Source organism: Caretta caretta, chromosome 2, assembly GCF_965140235.1.
Source record: "Caretta caretta isolate rCarCar2 chromosome 2, rCarCar1.hap1, whole genome shotgun sequence".
Taxonomy (NCBI): domain Eukaryota; kingdom Metazoa; phylum Chordata; order Testudines; family Cheloniidae; genus Caretta; species Caretta caretta.
This window is the reverse complement of record NC_134207.1, coordinates 193,270,143-193,290,713: the sequence shown is the minus strand read 5'-3', so window position 1 is coordinate 193,290,713 and position 20,571 is coordinate 193,270,143. Positions and strand designations below refer to the sequence as shown.

The 20,571-nt window shown below is 44.4% G+C and overlaps 1 protein-coding gene across 4 annotated transcripts in view; it reads right to left on the bottom strand.

The window, feature by feature from the left end:
* Nucleotides 1–20,571, bottom strand: part of GASK1A (golgi associated kinase 1A) — a 54,370-nt gene that overhangs the window by 20,423 nt on the left and 13,376 nt on the right. The gene's annotated exons all lie outside the window — the stretch shown is intronic.

Genomic DNA, 20,571 nt, shown 5'->3' with positions numbered 1-20,571 from the left:
AGACTGATAATGTCTTATTATTGGGGACAGTGGAAGAGCAGGAGAGTTTAAAGGAACATCTGAACAGACATAGATTACCACTATATAAGGAATGCTCCTCAGTGGTGGATTTGCTAATATTGCAGGACTTTGATCTGTATTTACCATATCCCTCTATATCTCTGCCTTGCCTCTGTCTCATTCTTGTTTTGTATAGATTCATACATCCCAAGGCCAGAAGGGACCATCGTGATCACCTAGTTTGACGTCGTGTGTAACACAAACTATAGAACTGACCCAAAATAATTCCTAGAACAGATCTTTTTGAAAAACATCCAATCTTGACTTTAAAATTGTCAGAGATGGAGAATGACCCTTTGTAAGTTGTTCCAATGGTTAATTACTCTCACTGTTAAAAACTGGGCACCTTATTTCCAGTCTGAAATTGTCTACTTCAACTTCCAGACACTGAAAGTTGTACCTAGATTGAAGAGCCCATTATTAAATATTTGTTCTTCAAGTAGATACTCATAGACTGCTATCAAGTTACCCCTTCACCTTCTCTTTGTTGTGCTAAGTAGACTGAGCTCCTGGAGTCTATCACTCCAAGGCATGTTTTCTCATCCTGTAATCATTCTTGTGGCTCTTCTCTGAACCCTTTCCAATTTTTCAACATCCTTCTTGAATTGTGGATACCAGAACTGGACACAGTATTCCAGCAACAGTCACAGCAGTGCCAAATACAGAGGTAAAATAACCTCTCTACTCCTAGTCGAGATTCCCCTGTTTATGCAACCAACAATTGCATTAGCTCCTTCAGCCACAGCATCACTCTGGAGCTCACATTCAGCTGGTTATCCACCATGATCCCCAAATCTTTTTCAAAGTCACTGTTTCCCAGGATAGAGTCCGTCATCCTATAAGTATGGCCAGCATTCTTTGTCGTTAGAGATATACATTTACATTTAGCCATATTAAAATGCATTGTTTGCTTGTGCCCAGTTTACCAAGAAAACCAAATCACTTCGTATCAGTGGCCTGTCCTCTTCATTATTTAACCATCCCCCAACTTTTGTGTCATCTGCAAACTTTCAGTGATGATTTTATGTTTACTTCCAGGCCATCAGTAAAAATGTTAAATAGTCTAGGGCCTGTGGGACTGCTCTGGAATAAGAGGGAAGGTGCTCTCATGGATTGGTAACTGGATAAAAGATAGGAAACAAAGGGTAGGTCAGTTTTCAGACTGGAGAGAGGTAAATAGTGGTGTCCCCCAGGGGTCTGTTCTAAGACCAGTCCTATTCAACATATTCATAAATGATCTGGAAAAAGGGGTAAACAGTGAGGTGGCAAGATTTGCAGATGATGCAAAATTTCTAAAGATAGTTAAGATCCAGGCAGACTGCGAAGAGCTACAAAAGGATTTCTCAAAACTGGGTGACTGGGTAACAAAATGGCAGATTAAATTTAATGGAGATAAATGCAAAGTAATGCACATTGGAAAGCATAATCCCAACTAGACATATAAAATGATTGGGTCTAAATTAGCTGTTACCACTCAAGAAAGAGATCTTGGAATCATTATGGATAGTTCTCTGAAAACATCCACTCAATGTGCAGCGGCAGTCAAAGCAAACAGAATGCTGGGAATAATTAAGAAGGGGATAGAAAATAGGACAGAAAACATCATGTTGCCTCTATATAAATCCATGATACACCCACATCTTGAATACTGTGTGCAGATGTAGTCACCCATTCTCTAGAAAGATATACTGGAATTGGAAAAGGTTCAGAAAAGGGCAACAAACATGATTAGGGCTATGGAATGGCTTCTGTATGAGGAGAGATTAATAAGCCTGGGACTTTGCAGCTTGGAAAAGAGACAGCTAAGGGGAGATATGATTAAGGTCTATAAAATCATGACTGGTGTAGAGAAAGTCGATAAGGAAGTGTTGTTTACTACTTCTCATAACACAAGAACTAGGGGCCACCAAATGAAATTAATAGGCAGCAGGTTTAAAACAAATAAAAGGAAGTATTTCTTCACACAACGCACAGTCAACCTGTGGAACTCCTTGCCAGAGGACATTGTGAAGGCCAAGACCATAACAGGGTTAAAAAAAGAACTAGATAAATTCATGGAGGATAGGTCCATCAATGGTTATTAGCCAGGATGGGCAGGAACGGCGTCCCTAGCCTCTGTTTGCCAGAAGCTGGGAATGAGTGACAGGGGATCGATCATTTGATGATTACCCGTTCTGTTCATTCCCTCTGGGGCACCTGGCAGTGGGCACTGTCGGAAGACAGGATATTGGGCTAGCTGGACCTTTGGTCTGACCCAGTAGAGCCATACTTATGTTCTCTGTGGGACCAGGCAGCACATCTATTTGATTATAATAACCCATTAACAATTACATTTTGAGACCTGTCAATCAGCCAACTGTTAATCCATGTAATGTGTACCCTGTTAATTTTATATCTTTCTAGTTTTTTAATCAAAATTTCATGTTGCCCCATGTTCCAGCGCACACCCTACGTTCTGCTAAGTTGGCTCACCTTCTTGTCCCTGTTAAAGTCTTCTCCCACAAGAAGCCCCACACCTTTATTTTTTATGCTGTCTTTCACATCTGAACATCCTCTCTGGCCTCTGTGCCTCATAACCTCACCCCCTTCCTTCAAACGCCACCTAAAAATACTCTTCTGAGCCTTCCTTTGCTCATCTCCACTCTCATCCTCTTTCCTGGCTCAATTTTTAGTATCATTAAATAAATGTCAAATAAATATGTGTTCAAAAAAATGAATAAAAAGGAACAAATAGGATGGGCATGTAATAAAGAGCATGTCACATTTTTACTTGCCTGCAAAATGCCATGCACTCCTGCTTATGGCACCCTTTAAATAACAAGCAAGGGGTGGTGAATTTAAAACTGTATGTACTGTTAGCCTAAAGGAAAGAGACATTGCATCTGTATTTGTTTGCACAAATAATACTTCTATTATACTTAGTAATATGTTAGCACTTCGGAGCCCCAGTTGTGGACCGGGAGCCCATTGCACTAGGCACTGTACGAACACAGAACAAAAAGGCTCAATAAATTGTGAACAGCCTAAAAATGTTTGCGTAGGGATCTCAGAAAATTAACCCAAGCAATTGAGCAATTCTACTACTTACTCCCTAGGCAGATTTCTACTGCATTTAACTTTGAGTCTTTTGTTCTGTGCCCAGATATTCCCTGCCCCTTACCGAGCAAAGTATCACATCTCCTCATACTGGTTTCCCTCTGTGAGCTGTGCAGCAAGTTGGCTACAGCAATGAAGTCCTCAGTGACGTGTGTTTTTTATTCAGCCCTGGGTCCCTTCAGCAGCCTCTTTAGCAAGCTGGCCCCTCTCTGCTCATCATACCCCATACAGTAAATCAGGAGGAAAGCTCACACCCACCGATTTACTTGACAGTGTCTCTCCCTGAGTGCTGTATTTAGTCCCACAGTTGTCCAGATGAAGGGGCAGCATAGCAGGAACCAGACAGTGACTCAGTCACAACTCAGTCCGGCTCCATAGGAGTAGTAAGCTATGGCAGTCCGTTTCCTGGAGAAGCATGCTCCCCACTCCACACTGGGATGACCACCATGATGTGTATGAGAGGGGGAGTAGGGGACCCCGGGTGGCTGCTGTTGTGACTCCAACGCTGATAGCCAACACAGAAACGGAAGGGGGTATCTCAAACCCCAAGCTCACCTGCATGGATGCAGAGCGGGGCCCATGATTGAGCCCGAAGTTTTACCAAGCCAACTTCCTATTGTAGTTTACTTTTGGTGCAATGGAAATGGACACACCTGCCAAGTGTGTATTGAGGAAGGGACACTAATAATTGTATAGGCTCTCTCACCAATTGGTTTTGTAAGGTAACAAGTGACAGTTGTAACCCCCTCCTTTGGGACAATGTGACACAACATCAAAATGCAATGCAGAACTGCTGCACTTCAGATGGGATGGGGGTATGTGGAGCAGGAGAGCTCCGCCCGATGTCTCTAAGTACAGGGTCTCCATCTGCTTAGCAGGTCTGATATACTCCTGTAGCAGGCTTACACTTATCAAAGCTTCATTGTGTTTCTGAATATGCCTGGTTTGGTGAGCAATGCACTCAACTCCCACTTCCATGTGTTCTCTCGAAAGGTCTAGTTCTGTCACAGCTAGCTGGTTTGCAGCTTTGGGGCCTCCTTTGGCACAAGAAGGATTGCTAAGATTAAAAAATGCTTGCAGTGTGATTTATGTCAAGTGGCTCCTGACAGGCATCCTAAAAAGAATCCAGTCAGAGCAGAAGCTGACCTGTTACAGATTTTCAGGCATTTGTTTAGCCGTATAACTGAATCAAAATAGAAAAACATTACTGTTGATGCATTTTTCATGGTAAACGTTTAATATTAAAAGCTTAAGCAACAAAAATTAATGATCATTAAAATTAATTTTATTCACCTCGCCTTTTTGGTTGAGTCAGTCACTGATGAAATAGAAATTCTTAGATGACTTAGTGCTTGTTTACACCTTGCCCGGGTTCCTAGAGACTGTCTTTGGCCCATATGAAAGGTGGTGTTTGCCCAGTTCCCACATCACATTTGACACTAAGGCTATGTCTACATTATGGGCTAGGACTGGGATTATGTGCACATATGCGGGGTAGCTCTCATCAAAGTAGCACACGTATAAATGGCTGTGTAGCCATGGTAGCACTGGTTCCAACAGCAGGGACACAGCTGCACCATGCAAAGCACGTGCCCACTGGTTTCATGCGGACTTGTACTCAGCATGGCTCAGACATGCCTCCACTGTCTCTACCTGGGCTACTGCGGCTATGCTGCTAGTTATACGACAGCTAGCTCGATGAGAGTACTTGTACACAAGCAGGGGAATTCCATCCCCAGCTCGTAGTGTAGGCAGAGCCCAATAGTAATATGGGTCCCCTAACTGGCAATCCCAGCCAACAGACCAAGGACTGAATGGGCATGGAGAATGATCTACCTTCCTATCTCTAGAGGTAGTTCCTCCATGGGAGGCTGGGCAGCGTGGGGAGTTGCATTCATAGAATCATAGAATCTCAGGGTTGGAAGGGACCTCAGGAGGTCATCTAGTCCAACCCCCTGCTCAAAGCAGGACCAATCCCCAACTAAATCATCCCAGCCAGGGCTTTGTCAAGCCTGACCTTGAAAACCTCTAAGGAAGGAGATTCCACCACCTCCCTAGGTAACCCATTCCAGTGCCTCACCACTCTCCTAGTGAAGGTGAAGTTTTTCCTAACACCCAACCTAAACCTCCCCCACTTTAACTTGAGACTATTACTCCTTGTTCTGTCATCTGCTACCACTGAGAACAGTCTAGATCCATCCTCTTTGGAACCCCCCTTCAGGCAGTTGAAAGCAGCTATCAAATCCCCCCTCATTCTTCTCTTCTGCAGACTCAACAATCCCAGTTCCCTCAGCCTCTCCTCATAAGTCATGTGCGCCAGCCCCCTAATCATTTTTGTTGCCCTCCGCTGGACTCTTTCCAATATTTCCACATCCTTCTTGTAGTGTGGGGCCCAAAACTGGACACAGTACTCCAGATGAGGCCTCACCAATGTCAAATAGAGGGGAATGATCACGGCCCTCAATCTGCTGGCAATGCCCCTACTTATACATCCCAAAATGCTGTTAGCCTTCTTGGCAACAAGGGCACACTGTTGACTCATATCCAGCTTCTCGTCCACTGTAACCCCTAGGTCCTTTTCTGCAGAACTGCTGCCAAGCCATTTGGTCCCTAGTCTGTAGCAGTGCATGGGATTCTTCCGTCTAAGTGCAGGACCTCATCAGATTTCTTTTGGCCCAATCCTCTAATTTGTCTAGGTCCCTCTGTATCCTATCCCTACCCTCCAGCATATCTACCACTCCTCCCAGTTTAGTGTCATCTGCAAACTTGCCAAGGGTGCAGTCCAAACCATCCTCCAGATCATTAATGAAAATATTAAACAAAACTGGCCCCAGAACCGACCCTTGGGGCACTCCGCTTGATACCAGCTGCCAACTAGACATGGAGCCATTGATCACTACCCGTTGAGCCCAACGATCTAGCCAGTTTTCTATCCACCTTATAGTTCATTCATCCAGCCCATACTTCTTTAACTTGCTGGCAAGAATACTGTGGGAGACCATATCAAAAGCTTTGCTAAAGTCAAGGAATAACACATCCCCTGCTTTCCCCTCATCCACAGAGCCAGTTATCTGGTCATAGAAGGCAATTAGATTAGTCAGGCATGACTTGCCCTTGGTGAATCCATGTTGACTGTTCCTGATCACTTTCCTCTCCTCTAAGGGCTTCAGAAGTGTATTGCCTCCATCTGTGCTGTTCCTACTCTGTGAATAGAGGATGTCCCACTCCAGGGCTGGAAATGTGGCACAGAATTCACTTAGAAAATTGGAGAACAATAAAGAAAGGATTAAAGATGTCATTGCCGTTAGTCACTGATTGTAATTGTGCAGTAAATGAATTCTTATATTTTAAAAAATGGTAAAACAGGTGCCTTGTGTGCCCAGATTGTAGGCATCTGTTTGTCAGTGACCCGGAGAATAAGCTCAGACTGAGGAATGTTAGGTTGGTGGAGGTCCAAGAAAGAACTGAATCAGAAACCAAGAAATTATTCTTATTTTGCCATGATGAGAAAAGCAGTAGAAAGGGCTCCTCTGACTTTCCTTGTGCAATGCAGTGTGTTTTGTTGCATTCCACCAGTCAACACTTCCCACTCCTATCCTCTGGCATGGGGTGAAATCCTGCCCCCCCCCCCCCCCCCCGCCCTAGCCTTCAAGCCTCTGAGAGTTTTGGCAGTGACTTTGATGGGGACAGGTTATTCAACATAAAAGTGACCCTTTTCAGATTCAGTGGCACTTGTCCTTTCACCAGAATAATAGCCCCATTTCATTTTAGTGCAATGCATGTATCTAAGGCCCTGATCATGCAAACATATATGCACATGCTTAACTTTACTGCTGTAAGCAGTCACATTGATCTTAATGGGACCATCATTCATAGGAGTAGAGTTAAGCATGCCCATGTGCCAGCAGGATTGGGGCCTAAATCAGGGCTGCACTGAGATCAATGAGACTGCATTTTGTGCTGCTCCTTCTGGCCACATTATAGATCAGCACTGAGACACCCCACACAACACTCCCCAATACACATACATCGTTCAAAGCAGCTGATGATTCCGTGTTCTAATAAGGAAATAACTTATTTCCTTCTGCTGCTGGTGCATCATGAGGGGAAAATAAGTAAAATAGCTAATGTGTCTTTAAAAGCCAGTTCAATCTGGGATCGCACACTAAAAATTTATAATCATATGGTTATTGCATGGTGTCACTACAGGGCAGAATTACGGTTGTCTAGATGCTCTGAATGCCTATGCATTCCTCACTTTATCATGGTTGGATTTCTTTTAAGTGTAACCTTAACTCTGAATTTCCTGGGTGAGTAATGTTTGGTTTAGTGATATTACAACATCCATGTAACGATTTTTACCCTTATCTTACTGATACATACTCTCAATCTTAACTCCCTCTTAGTATAGCTGTTTTTCCGGGACGACCTCACGTACATCTTGTTAAATGATAAATACACAGCAGCTGTACCCAGCAGCCTCTCAACTTCTCTGCTTTTAGTTGCCAATTTCTTCCTGTCATTGTGGAAAAAGTGCCTCCTGTGGTATCAACGGGTGTAGCCAAGGCAGTTAATTGACCCACCTAGCCACCTTAATTGCTTCAGGCCTTATGTGGGGAGGACAACCCATCACAAGTTCCCATGGTGATGATCCATTATTCCCACTTGCTGAAAATCTGGGCAGTTCCATATAAATTGGTGTGGCTATCTCTGCCGATAACTCTATATTTCTACTGGTCAAGCCACATCAACATGCCTTAGGCCAGTGGTTCTCAAACTTTTGTACTGGTGACCCCTTTCACATAGAAAGCTTCTGAGTGTGACCCCCTTTATAAATTAAAAACACTTTTTTATATACTTACCACCATTATAAATGCTGGAGGCAAAGCGGGGTTTGGGGTAGAGGCTGACAGCTTGTGACGCCCCCATGTAATAACCTCGCAACCCCCTGAGGGGTGCTGACCCCCAGTTTGAGAACCCCTGCCTTAGGCTGAGGAAAAGCACTGACTTCCAGTACTCATGGAATTGGATCCTCATTATGTTTATGACTATTTAGCTGAATAAGCACTGGAGGAAATCAGGAACTGGAACAGGGCAAGTAAGCAGAATTCTTGGTTTCAGATTTCTGCACATGTATACACAGTAAGGGGTATATTTACATAGAGTACATGTTGTGTTTGTGGTGAGTAGAGGTGCCTGAATTAAATCCCTGGCTATGAACACTCTCAAGCGGTGAGGAAGTTTGGATCTGGATCCAAATTTTGTCGATAGCTCATATCTTTGTTACAGGCTTAACTCACAACCCATGTGTGAGCACCCTCAGACCATGAGAAACTAGCTGTTGCCACTTAAGGTTTGTCCATCGCTAGTTTGTGTTTGAATATTATTACATATATAGTTATGCAGCATACACTGCAGGGGCTAGGCAAACAGGAATTTTGCCTAGCATAACTTTCTTGTAAATTCAGTTCTGAAAGGAAGGTACATTCATTATGGGCCTGGGGGCATTGGTATTCAGACTGCAATCTGAAGCCACGGGTAGGGCTTCTCCGATGAAGTGAGCTGTAGCTCACGAAAGCTCATGCTCAAATAAATTGGTTAGTCTCTAAGGTGCCACAAGTACTCCTTTCCTTCCACTTTGGTTATTGTACAGAGGCTATAAAAAGTCCGTAAGCTGGCTGGGAGAATTCTTTGGACACTGCACAGTATAGGACTAGTGAAGGCTGACCTACATAGGCCCCCTCACAAACTCCAGCCTCGGGGTGTGTCAGGCCAGAGCCAAGGGCAGGAAGGGATGTGTTGGGAGCAGGAGTGCCTACATGAGGGCAGTGCTGTGAAGTACAGCTGTTCCCATATGCCCTGCTCTGCTTAGGGGGCTGCACCCTGGGCTGAACATTGCTGTACTGCATCTCCTGGAGCTGTAGCACAGAATCGCAGCCTTTGTGTTTACACAGTCAGAGAGTGAGTCCTGGGCATTAACTGGAGCACTTCTATATGACTAATGGGGTGACAAGAGTATCACAAGATTTTTGCGTGTTACAACAGTTACCAGGCACTTCTCAGATGATACAAGTTGGTATTTTGAGGAACAGAATTAGCAGTGCAACAATCATTTTACATTTCTTTATTATTGCCTAGTAGATATGGGAATATATGGCTCCAAATAAAATGAAAGATGCCCCTTTCCGCCAAGCAAACTGAAAGTCATATCCAGGAGCACATCTCGTTTGGCCATTTCTCGTGAGCTGAGTCTCGCCAGTCACATTCCTACAATGCACTGTTTCTTTTCGCCTCCTGACCTAAAGGCTGCGGAGTTGGCAGGGCTCGCTGCCTAAGACTACACCACAAGCTGTCTTATGAAAAGCCAAGATGCAGCCAGGGACAACAACAGTGCGCACAGGGAATGCTGGAGTTTGCTGTATAGCCACATGTCAGTATTATAAAGGTATCCACACATGAAAAGCATTTTGCTGTTGTTTTATTTCACAATATGGTTTTCAGTCCTGTGAGTCTGAAAGACACTAACACTTTTCTCCTCTGCCTTAACTCCTTCTTTCCAGAATCTTAAGTTCTTTTCCCTTCTTTCTTTTCCCCAGCAAACTACCTCTTCCAAATTAGTCCTCTGCTGAATGGACTATACCCTTAGGCAGGGCCAGCTCCAGCTTTTTTGCTGCCCCAAGCGGCAAAGAAAAAAAGAAGTAGGACCTGCTGCCTAATTGCCGCTGAAGAGGGAGAGAGGGAGTGAAGGGCCCGCCACCGAATTGCCGCCGAAGACGCGGACATGCTGCCCCAATCATGGACACAGTCCCCCCCCTTTCTATTGGCCACCCCAGGCACCTGCTTCCTTCGCTGGTGCCTGGAGCCAGCCCTGCCTTTAGGGCTGGTCTACACACAATTTATAGGAAAAATCTATACCACTAGAAGTACTTTTATACCACGATAGCTGCATCTAAACTAGAGGGTTGCACTGCTTTAAGTGTATCAGTTTTAAACTAATTTAATTCAAGTAGTACAAAAACTCTGTCAACAAGTCCCCTAAGACGACAGGAACAGAGATTGCCACAAAGTGTTGATTAAACCATTGGCATTTCCACACTTGAAATATATTTCACAGTTCAGTTTGACTTGGCATGATTTTGATAGAGCTTCTTAGTGGTGCATTGTTTGTTTGGGATATGCAAGGGAAAGACTGGGAGTTGATCTGTCTTGTACGCAGCATGGGTTCAAGGCTGATCTACTATATTTGGAGCCTGAAAAATCGCTGCTTTACCAACAGCAGGGAATTGTGTATGGAGGGAGACTACCAACTTTTGTTTTATGCATCTTTATGTACAAAGACAGATCTTTTTTCTTTATAGCCATGTTTTCTAGGCTCATAAGAGATTGATAAAAAGTGTAAGCTGGAGATGGGAATATTGTGAGCAGATGCTATGCACATTACTCTTCATTGCTTAGCTTACGCAGCTCGGCCTTGGCCTGAAATAACCCCTTGTATTACAGCACTGGGCCTCCTTTATCTATGCTAGCTGTGCATTTGTCTCATGCTGCAGTGCACAGAAATATTCACGGGGGCCTAAGCTGAGACCACGGTCTCATTTGCATTGGACTTGAACTTTCCTGGTATGAAAGGTTGGTACATTTTATAACTTTCTGTCCCCACTTATCACCATATTTCTCCCTCCTACAGAAAGAAAGATTTTCTAGGAGTAGCTCAGCGCACTGGTATTGTGGCAATGATTTCCAAAAGACTATAAAAGAGTTAAGCAAACCCCACTGAAATTCGTTTGAAAATCTCAACCTATAGGTCCTGGGAATGGTTCAGAAGTGAATTCCAAAATATAATAATAATCTAAAACAACCCCTGAAATCCACTGAGAACTCACATGAACTGCAGAAATTCTTACAGTTCTACAAAGCCATCGCTATATGGAAAACATGCAAAAGAAAACCATATTACTTTGTGTGAAAGAAACCACAGCTGTTAGCTAAACCACATCCACGTGGCATAGAACTCAAAACTCACTGTTCCAAACACAGACCTCTCACATAGGAGATCAGTGAGAATTTCCATTGTTGTTACTAGGAGTAGGGCTAACAATTGGAGCTGGTCCATGTTCAGCAAACCTTTTGGCAAACCAAGGTCTACATTTCAAATGAATCTGAGTTCGTATATGGTTTTGAATGGAGATCAAGCAAAACTCAATGGGTCTGCCTGGGGAGTGCAAAAAAACAGACAAAACACAACAGCAACAAATGAATCTCGGGGTACAAGGGGTGGGCGAGTGAAAACATATAGAAACCAACATTTTTTAAAGGTTTGCATGGACCCCTGTGACTCAAAACCAGTGCGAATAAATAGCCTTTTCATAGGCTAGCCACTAGAGAGCTGGGCACTCAGAGACACTTGAGCACCTTTGGTTCCAATGAACAGAGGGAAGCAATGTACATACAAGCCTGTAGGTAGCATGGCAGTGATTCCAACACTCTTTAAGCAGGCAACACTATGAACTGTTGCTAGGGCATAGGGTGACCAGACAGCAAATGTGAAAAATCGGGACAGGGGGTGAGGGGATAATAGGAGCCTATATAAGAAAAAGACACAAAAATCGGGACTGTCCCTATAAAATCGAACATCTGGTCACCCTACTAGGGCAGCCATTGAAATCCGGACATTTGAAACAGTGTAATATGTTTAGATGTGTTGTTACAGTAAAAGAGCCTGACTCAATTTGCCTGGGAAAAGTTAGACAGTTTGAAACAAATTGCTATACTGGAAACAAAATCAACTTTAAAACAAACATGCTTTCGCATATTCAGCCAAACTTTCACATAAATCTGATATTGAAGCCAGGGATCAGCACTCTAGGCAAAGAAATGATACAAGGCCAAATTATAAAGCTTGGGACAAAAAATTCTTACTGTGATGTGACATGGCATAACATGGACAGAAAATGGGTTTTGGTTGTCTTCTGTCTTTGGAACTATTTATTTTGGAAACACAATCCTATCGAGGCAAACATAACAGCATGATAGAGCCAGAGTAGAGATAAGAAACGGTTTATATGAAGAAAAGCTTGAAATCGGAGCTAATAAGCTAAGGGCATTGGAGACAGCAGCTGGCTCTGCTTCTAGGCGTTCATGTGGCAAAAAGCTGAAATGTTCACGCAAAGCTATGTTAAAAGTACTCTCCATTTAGGAAAGCACTCGTTTCTGAATTGCAGCCACTTCTGGGGTGGAATGAAGCTGCTGTTCTGCACTCGTAATTCCTCAAGCTGGACTCTGGTAAGGGTCCTGGGGCTAATGTAACCCTACTCATATGAAAAGTAGTGTGGAAGCTTCACTGAACACAAGCACTTAGGCCCTCAGTTTTACGTCACACCCAAAGGACAGCACATCACCCTTTCATGCTATCCTGGGGCATGGGATCAGTGCTCACCTCCAGGAGCTACAGAATCACCACCACCACTTCCAGCAGCACCATGAGTTTTCCTTGGACGTCTCCGTACCAAGAACTAGGCAGACTTCCTGCTGCTGACAAGAACAAGTGAGAGCACAGTTGGAGTGATTAAACCTTAGAGCTCTTACTTAATTGCTTCTCTCGGGGTGCAATAAGGGGGCCCAGTCCATCCTCCTCGCCCCCCCCCTGGCCTGCATGTCCAGGGTTTGAATCCCTGAGAGCTACACGCCACAAGGGGCTGCAGAGAACATCCCCTTTCCCTTCAGCAACCCCCCAGTTACTCCCCCAGCTGGGTGGCTGGTGTGTGCAGGATCTGCCTCAGTCCAGCATGAAGCCATAGAGCCAGGCCAACCTGTTGAGCTTCCTCCGTGGCTGCGAGCATGGCTGAGTCTGCAACACAGAGCTGCTGAGGCATTACAGGTCGCTGATCCAGCTTGGGGACCACCCAGCCCAAGGCAGGGCCCCTGGTCTGGGTGAGGTGGGAGGAGGCCAGGGCTGTGGGGTCTTGAGGAGATGATGTTCCTTAGAAGGGGAAGACCCCATGCCTGTGTGCAATGGAGGGAGCTTCCATCTGTGCCCCTGGGGATGGGAGTGCCTCCTAGGTGCCATTGAGCCCACCCATCATGTGCTTGGTTCCAGGGAGACAAGCCCCCAGGCGCCAAAAAAAAAAAAATCAGCACCTCTTGGTCTCCCTACTTAGGCAAATTTTGGCCGTGCCCCTGGCTTCTCATATAGAAATATCATTTAGTTCAGCAAAAGGTACTTGTGGAGTCTGGTTCTTCGCTCATTTCCGTTAGTCTGACGTAAGTGTAATTCCACTGACTTCAGTCTGATTTCCACCAGTGCAAGTGAGAAGCGAATCAGGCCCACTCTTTAGAAAGAGCCATGCAATTATCAATGAATGATTATTTCCACATAGAGACCCACACACAAAGTGGGGCAGAGAAGTCTCCAGGACCCGGCAGGACCTGGTGCTATTGACCCTTCAATCAGAATCCTTCTGGGTTCCCATCTGTAAGTCGTTTAGAATCATAGAATATCAGGGTTGGAAGGGACCTGAGGAGGTCATCAAGTCCAACCCCCTGCTCAAAGCAGGACCAATCCCCAAAAGCAGGACCAATCCCCTTACTTGGAGAACAAAGACGAAAAGTAGTGTACTTTTTCAGGAAAGAAGGGAAGAGGCCCAGATGCAAGGCTGCCTCAATGCTATACCCAAGCCCCACCTTTACAATCACACATGGAAAAGATCTGGAGCAACGGGAAAATAAAAAAGCCTTTTGAAGGTAAGAACCATCTGTTTTTCTGCTGCACAAATCAGGCTGAATAGAAACAGCTGATTCTTGGTTTTGATGCAGTCCTAGTGTCTGAGTTCTATCTCATAACTCTCCTGCTGTTACAGCCCTTACACAGAAACAGCAACACACACAGCAAACCTGATCCTGCAAGGTGCTGAGTGCTCTCAGCTCCTAAAGGGAATCATAGAATATCATAGAATATCACGGTTGGAAGGGACCTCAGGAGGTCATCTAGTCCAACCCCCAATAGAATAGAATAGAGGCACTCAGCATCCTGCAAAGAGAGGCTCAGCACTTTGCAGGACTGGGCCTACTATATGCATTCCAGAAATTCCTGTCCTCCTCTGAATGCAAAAACAGGCCCTCAGTCTGAAGGGAACAGGACAAGGAGACAGTTTTAGTAGCTCCACGCACTTTCTACTAGGAAAAGCAGATGTTGCTTGGTGCGTTTCAGAACCCTCAGAAAAACTTAAATATAAAAATGAAAACACCTGCATTTCTCAGCTCCTTTTGAGCTCCAAACTCAGTTTTTTAAAGCTGCCAGGAACAGGAACAACAACTGCATATGAAGAGAGTTCCTAGACCACACGCAAACACATTTATCTTTGGGGGTTGTACAGCGCTCATCACCTTAATATCTGAAACTTGTTGCAAGGGGGTAAAGTTCCCGTGACCTGAACGGAGTTGCCTGTGGTCATATCAGATCTGAATATGGGCTTTTATTTTTTGTTTGAAGCAGTAGTTGGGATGGGGGAGGGGAAAATAAAGGAAAGCAAAGTTGCACCGACTGAGGATCTGGTCCAATAAATCAGCATAGCTCGATTACAATGTAGTGACACCAGTTCACGTCAGTTGGGGATCTACCTATTGTGTGAAAATAAGGGCATGGCTACGCCGACATACAGCTGTACAAACGAGCGCTTTTGTTGGTGTAACTTATGTCACTCAGGGGGGTGGTTTATTCACACCCCGGAGCAACAAGTTCTGCCGACATAAGCTGGAGGGCAGACAGAGCTTAAGAAGCAAAATGCTTATGACTCGTTCCAGAGATGAATCTCTGCCCTGTCCTTTCCAAGAGGAATATGGCTCAGGGTAAGCCATTCCAGAGCGCATCGCTTTGGAAAGTAGAACGTAATGTCCTAGATTACTGGCATCTTCTTGAATTAATTGCCCAAAACTTGGTATTAAAGGCCTATATTGTGATGTGAGCACAGTCTGGAGCAAGGAACAATGCATACACCGCCAGAGCCCAAAAGTACCCCAGGATGCAGTATGACTCAAATACACCTCTGTGCTCTGTTCACAGTTTCTGCCCTGCTTCTCTCTTGCTCCAGTGGGGCAGGAATTTTCTGCAGGCCTATACCCAACACACACTGTGCTGGCTTAGATGCCCTGGCCATTGAGACACAGGAAGGGCAGAGCCAAAGCTCTGCCTATGACCCCCTACCTGGAGCAGGTGGGTGAGAAGTGGGCACACAGCACGTGTTTACTCCCATGCACCGAGACCCAAGCTTTGGATGTCTGCACAGGCTTGCAAGTTCTTACTCCCCGAGTCACAGTCTAACCCTTACTAAAAAAACTAAGGCTTGGTATTAAGATTCTGATCCCCTCTCTCCGTTTGGGTAGCATCTTACTCCACAGACAGTCTCACTGACTTCAGTGGGACCACTTGTGGGGTAAGCTGCTGCTCAGTGTGAGTACGAGTGTTTGCATCTGGCCCCAACCCCTTACTCAGTCTGTTGAGCAGTTACTCACATGAGTTGTCCTGTGGTCCTGACAGTGAATAGCAGCTCACCAGTGGGAGTATGGGCTTCACAGTCTGGCCCTGGGAGCTCAGAAACATCCGTGCAATATTACTGCTGCCCATGCCGTTACTCCTGAGTTATGCTTGTCTAAGTGGGATCCGAATCAGCCCATAAGTCTCAGCTTCCCCACATGTACTCCTTCAGGTCCCTCCTTGAAACACGCTTCTTCCATGGAACCAGCCGTGAACTATTCACCTCCACAGAGAAAAGACACCCACAAAAATCTGGAACTAACAGGTTTGATACACACCAAACTCCGGCACTACTTTATTTCTTTTCATTGTCTCCTTCCCCCGTTCTTTGGTTGTATCTTGTCTGTTTATAGTGCTGTCTCGGCAGCAGGAACATGGCCATCTTATGGGTCACGAAAGCAGCCCTCCATCACCTGGCACAGGTGGGCTGAGAATCTGGCCCAGAGCATTTCTTGACATGCACAGTACTATAGTTACTTCATTGGATTGCTGTTACCGGCCTTGGTCAAGGATGAAAATGCTGTGTGTGAAGAGCATAGCCAACAAAATCCATGTATCATATGTGTGGCTTTAAAAAGATCAAGCCAAGCCATACTTGGTTTTATTCTCTAAACAGCCTTAGTACGGTCTGAAAAGTTTCATTTCATCTGGGGTAGTAGAACAGCTAGACACAGAAATCCAGTGGGAGCCAGATGGACATAGACGGGAGCCATTTTTTCCCCCTTGAGTTGGTTTACTGACCAAACAGTCGGAGCATTGTTTGTTTCCAAAACCACTTTGTCTTTTCTGTCAGCAAGCGCTGGTTTGGGCATGCACAGTCTGGCTTTATTTCACTCCTGCTCTAGGCTCAGAATCATGCACTGGGAATCAAAACAAGAGTTCTCCCAGTTTCCCTTTCCCAGCTTTAACCAGGGAGTCAAGTTTTCCCTTCCACCTCAACAACAACAAACTGGAAGAAAGTACATTCTTTATGAGAGAGACAAGGTGGGTGAGGTAATATCTTTTACTGGACCAACTTCTGTTGGTGAGAGAGAGACACGCTTTTGAGCTCCTCAGAGCTCTTCTACAGGTACTCAGAGTGTCACAGCCAAATACAGGGTGGAACCCATCATTTCATTATACTCTTTATGTTATTTCTGGCAGCTGAATATTGCATACTTAACAGGGGATGATGATAATAAATATAATGCTACAGGAAGAGTGTATTTACAAGCCCAGTGTAAGTAGTTTTCCAAAGATACTTGCTTCAGGTCCATGCTGTAAAACTGCTCCAGTTTATGCTATGGCTTCAATTCAGTCTGAAATGAAAACCATACATACAGCTCTGCATTGCCAGTTTGACAAACTGGCAGGTACAGTGTGTCCTTCTTGGAAATTAAGTTCAGTTCTCAGCAGGCATACTACCAACAAAACCAATAAAAGATGTGAAAAGTTGTATTGGTTTTTCAAAAGAGACTTTTATAACCATAAGACAACACTATGAATTCTCGCCGATCAACTGCAAATATGATAGAACGCGGCTCACACAAAGCATCTTGAAGAGCTGTGAATGCAGTTTGATCACTAGGGTTGCATTTTTTCAAGTGTGGCTCAGAGTTTTTATCTTTGAAATTTAACTCCTAGGGGGCTTGAACTTTGGCAGAATTCAAAATAAAAAAGAAGTATGTTTTCAATTTCTCTCTTAAAACCAAATTTAACAATTTGGCATTGTTGGTAGCTCAACAGAGAGAACTCCACAGTCCTGAAGTATAATGGGCAAAAGCCCTCGCCACAAAAGATTTCCATGGAAATAAGTGGACAGTTTCCTCCCTGCTCAGAGGACTCCAGCTCAGATGAAGCCCACTGGGTAAACAGATTAGGAGTATGATTCAAATCATAGTGAAAAAACACCTATGCAAAAAGCTCTAGGCAATCTGACAATTAATTTGCCTCACAAAAACACAATAATGACCACCCAGCAGCATTAAAAATAAATCCATATGGATAACACCAACTTAGCTCACCCATAGCATTAGACAACCATAGAGGTTAACAAATTAACTCAGCTAGCTGGTAAAACAAAACAGCTGAAAAGCTCATTCCACCCCCTACCATTCTGGGAACATACACTTAACTTTCTCCAAAGCCTTGTCCAATAAATAGCATTTGCTGCATGGCCAGAAGCCCATCAAGTATTTAAATAACAAAACGAATGCAAAAAAATGAATACAAAATTGTGAAACGAACATAATGTTTGTAGCCACTGTATTGTTCGCTCTGCTTGTATGTTCTATGCCTTTCCCCTACCCTTTTAGTTATGTTGTCTATTTAGATTGTAAACAATTCAGGGCAGGGACTGTCTCTAATTCTATGTTTGTACAGAGCCTAGAACAATGGGCCCCCTCTTCTCAGAAGGCCCCTGGGCACAATGACAATAAATTATAAATGATAACATGGCAGAGTTAAGATTGTGAGGGAAACATACTCAGCCCAGATCCAGAGCTGTGGCTGATGAGACCTTGATGCAGCTCAGGAGGAGCCATCTTTCTGTTCCCGCAATCCTGGCACTGGACTGATGCCTGGAATACATTAGAGCAACATCAGCGCTGCTCACAGAGTATGTCTTCAAGGAGACACACTCACATTAGCTCTGACCAAGCCAGCATGTTAAAGTGTAGTTGTGGAGGTGCGAGGGGCTAGCTGCCCTAAGTACACATCAAGCATCTCTGGCAGGATCATACTGGGTACAGCTCGCCTGTGCTGCCTCAACTGCCCTTCTATTTTTAGCAGGCTAGCACTGATTGAGCTAGTGCAGGTATGTCTGTGTGAGCTGGGAATTACACCTTCCAGCCCCAGTGCAGATATCCTGTTAGTTCCAATAGCTGCTGACAGCCCCCAGGGACCATTCCATCAGCTGGGGGAATCAGCTGACCTAAGGAAGCCCTGACCATGTTGATTTCCCTCAGCTACACCCCTCATGCTAGGAGCCAAAGTGGGGGTGGGGGGTGGGGGCTTGACATGGGACCCACTAAAGCAGCTCTACACAACCTGAGGATCCCCAAATGCTGAGGAAATCCTCCAGGGCCTAGGTAAGCCATCTTTAGGGCTGCTTTGCACCAGCAGAGTGCCATTAGACTGCCCTGACACAGGGCAGGATCCAGGCTCTCACCTTTCGCCTTTCCTGAATTTTTCCAATGTAACCATAATGTGGCATGTGAATGTCTTTTTCTTTCTTTCTTTCTTGGTTCATTCAGTCATTTTTGCACTAAATTTCCTAGCTTATCCCAAGAGAGAGGGATCGAAGAAACGAAAGAGAATACACCATGATGCTCAGTAACAATGGTAATCAGTGTCTATTCAGCGTCACAGTCAAGTTTGCACTGGCCTAACTCGGAGTCAACAATCAGCAGCTATTACTATGCATTGAAAATCACACCCTTTCAGAAAAATAAACATCTGCTCCGTGCATCTCTTTAGCGATGGGGACTCTCAAATTTAGTGGCATTTTCTGCTAAAACTATGAAGTGTTTGCTCTTTAGGGCAGGGACTGTCTCTTTACTGCACGCCTACGGCCCTGATCCTTGAACGGTGCCCCAAGGCGCAGGGGTGGGGAAACTGAGGTTTGTTACACACAATAAGGTTCCCTTTCTTCAAACCTAATTCAATACCTTTCAGACAGGTTCTCTGAGCATGTGTACTGGTAGAAATCCTTGGCAGAGTCCATCTTCTGTGAGCCAAGTACTCAGTGTCCTGCTATATCATTCTGCTGTGAAAAGATGGATGACTTGTACAGAGGGAATGTAGTACAGCTGGCTATTAAATTAAGACTGCCAGAGTCAAAGGTAGCCCTGGCTTGAAACACTACTGCTTGTTTTATGAAGTATTGAATACCTTGTTGTCTGGAGTCTGAGTCGGCTTTCATAGGTTCATAGATTCCAAGGCCAGACGGGACCATTGTGAGCATCTAGTCTGACCGCCTGTATAACACAAGCCATAGAACTTCCCCAAAATAATTCCTAGAATACATCCTTCTTACCCTGTGTGTGGATTCATAGATTTTAAGATTAGATGCGGAACTAGACAACATACCCAGCCTCCATTTGTCATGGCCTAGTGAATCATATTTGATGAAAAAAGAAGATAACCATGCAGCTTTTGAACTATATATTAATATTCTCATTTAGTATGGAATGCTATAGTTAAGGTTCCAAGAAGTTTTAAAATTAATTCTAACTCCCTCTTTTTGGGTGTTACAAATTTCCCCCCAAAACCTCCTTTCGAACTGGAATTATCCATGAGTATATCCTGCTCAACGGTGATTTTTTTTCATTGCTGATGAAAGCTCGAAATACCTTTCAGCTATTTTTGTGAGATGTAAAAAGACAGCTAAACCTCTGATCCTGAAAACACATGTGAGGAATCTCACTGAACTCAACAGGACTACTCAGATGTGTATATTTACTCCAATATGTAAGTGTTTGCAGGACTGAAGCCTTATTCAGGAAGTTTCTGCTTTGAGACATCACTGCAGAACATCCCCAAATATATTATTATGATTATTATTTGTAGTGTAGTAGCACCTAGGTGGACCAGGACCCTATTGTGCAAAGCACTGTACAGCTTTTTAATACAGATACATATTGAACGCGATCCTTCTCCATCTTTGTTAGAAAGCCACCCCTGTTGAGCAACTGATTTTGGTTGGCCACATGAGCAGTCACTTTAGACATGTTTCAGTGTATGAATTATTGGCTAAGCACAACTAGCCTGGTGCTGCATGTGATATGGACACAGACTTTGCTCCCAAAAGTTTGCAAAATATAGTGACAGTAAAGACAGAATGCCCTAAGAAGCCCAGAGGAGGGAATGCCCTCTTGGGAGCTTGAAACTGAACTCTGATTGCCTTA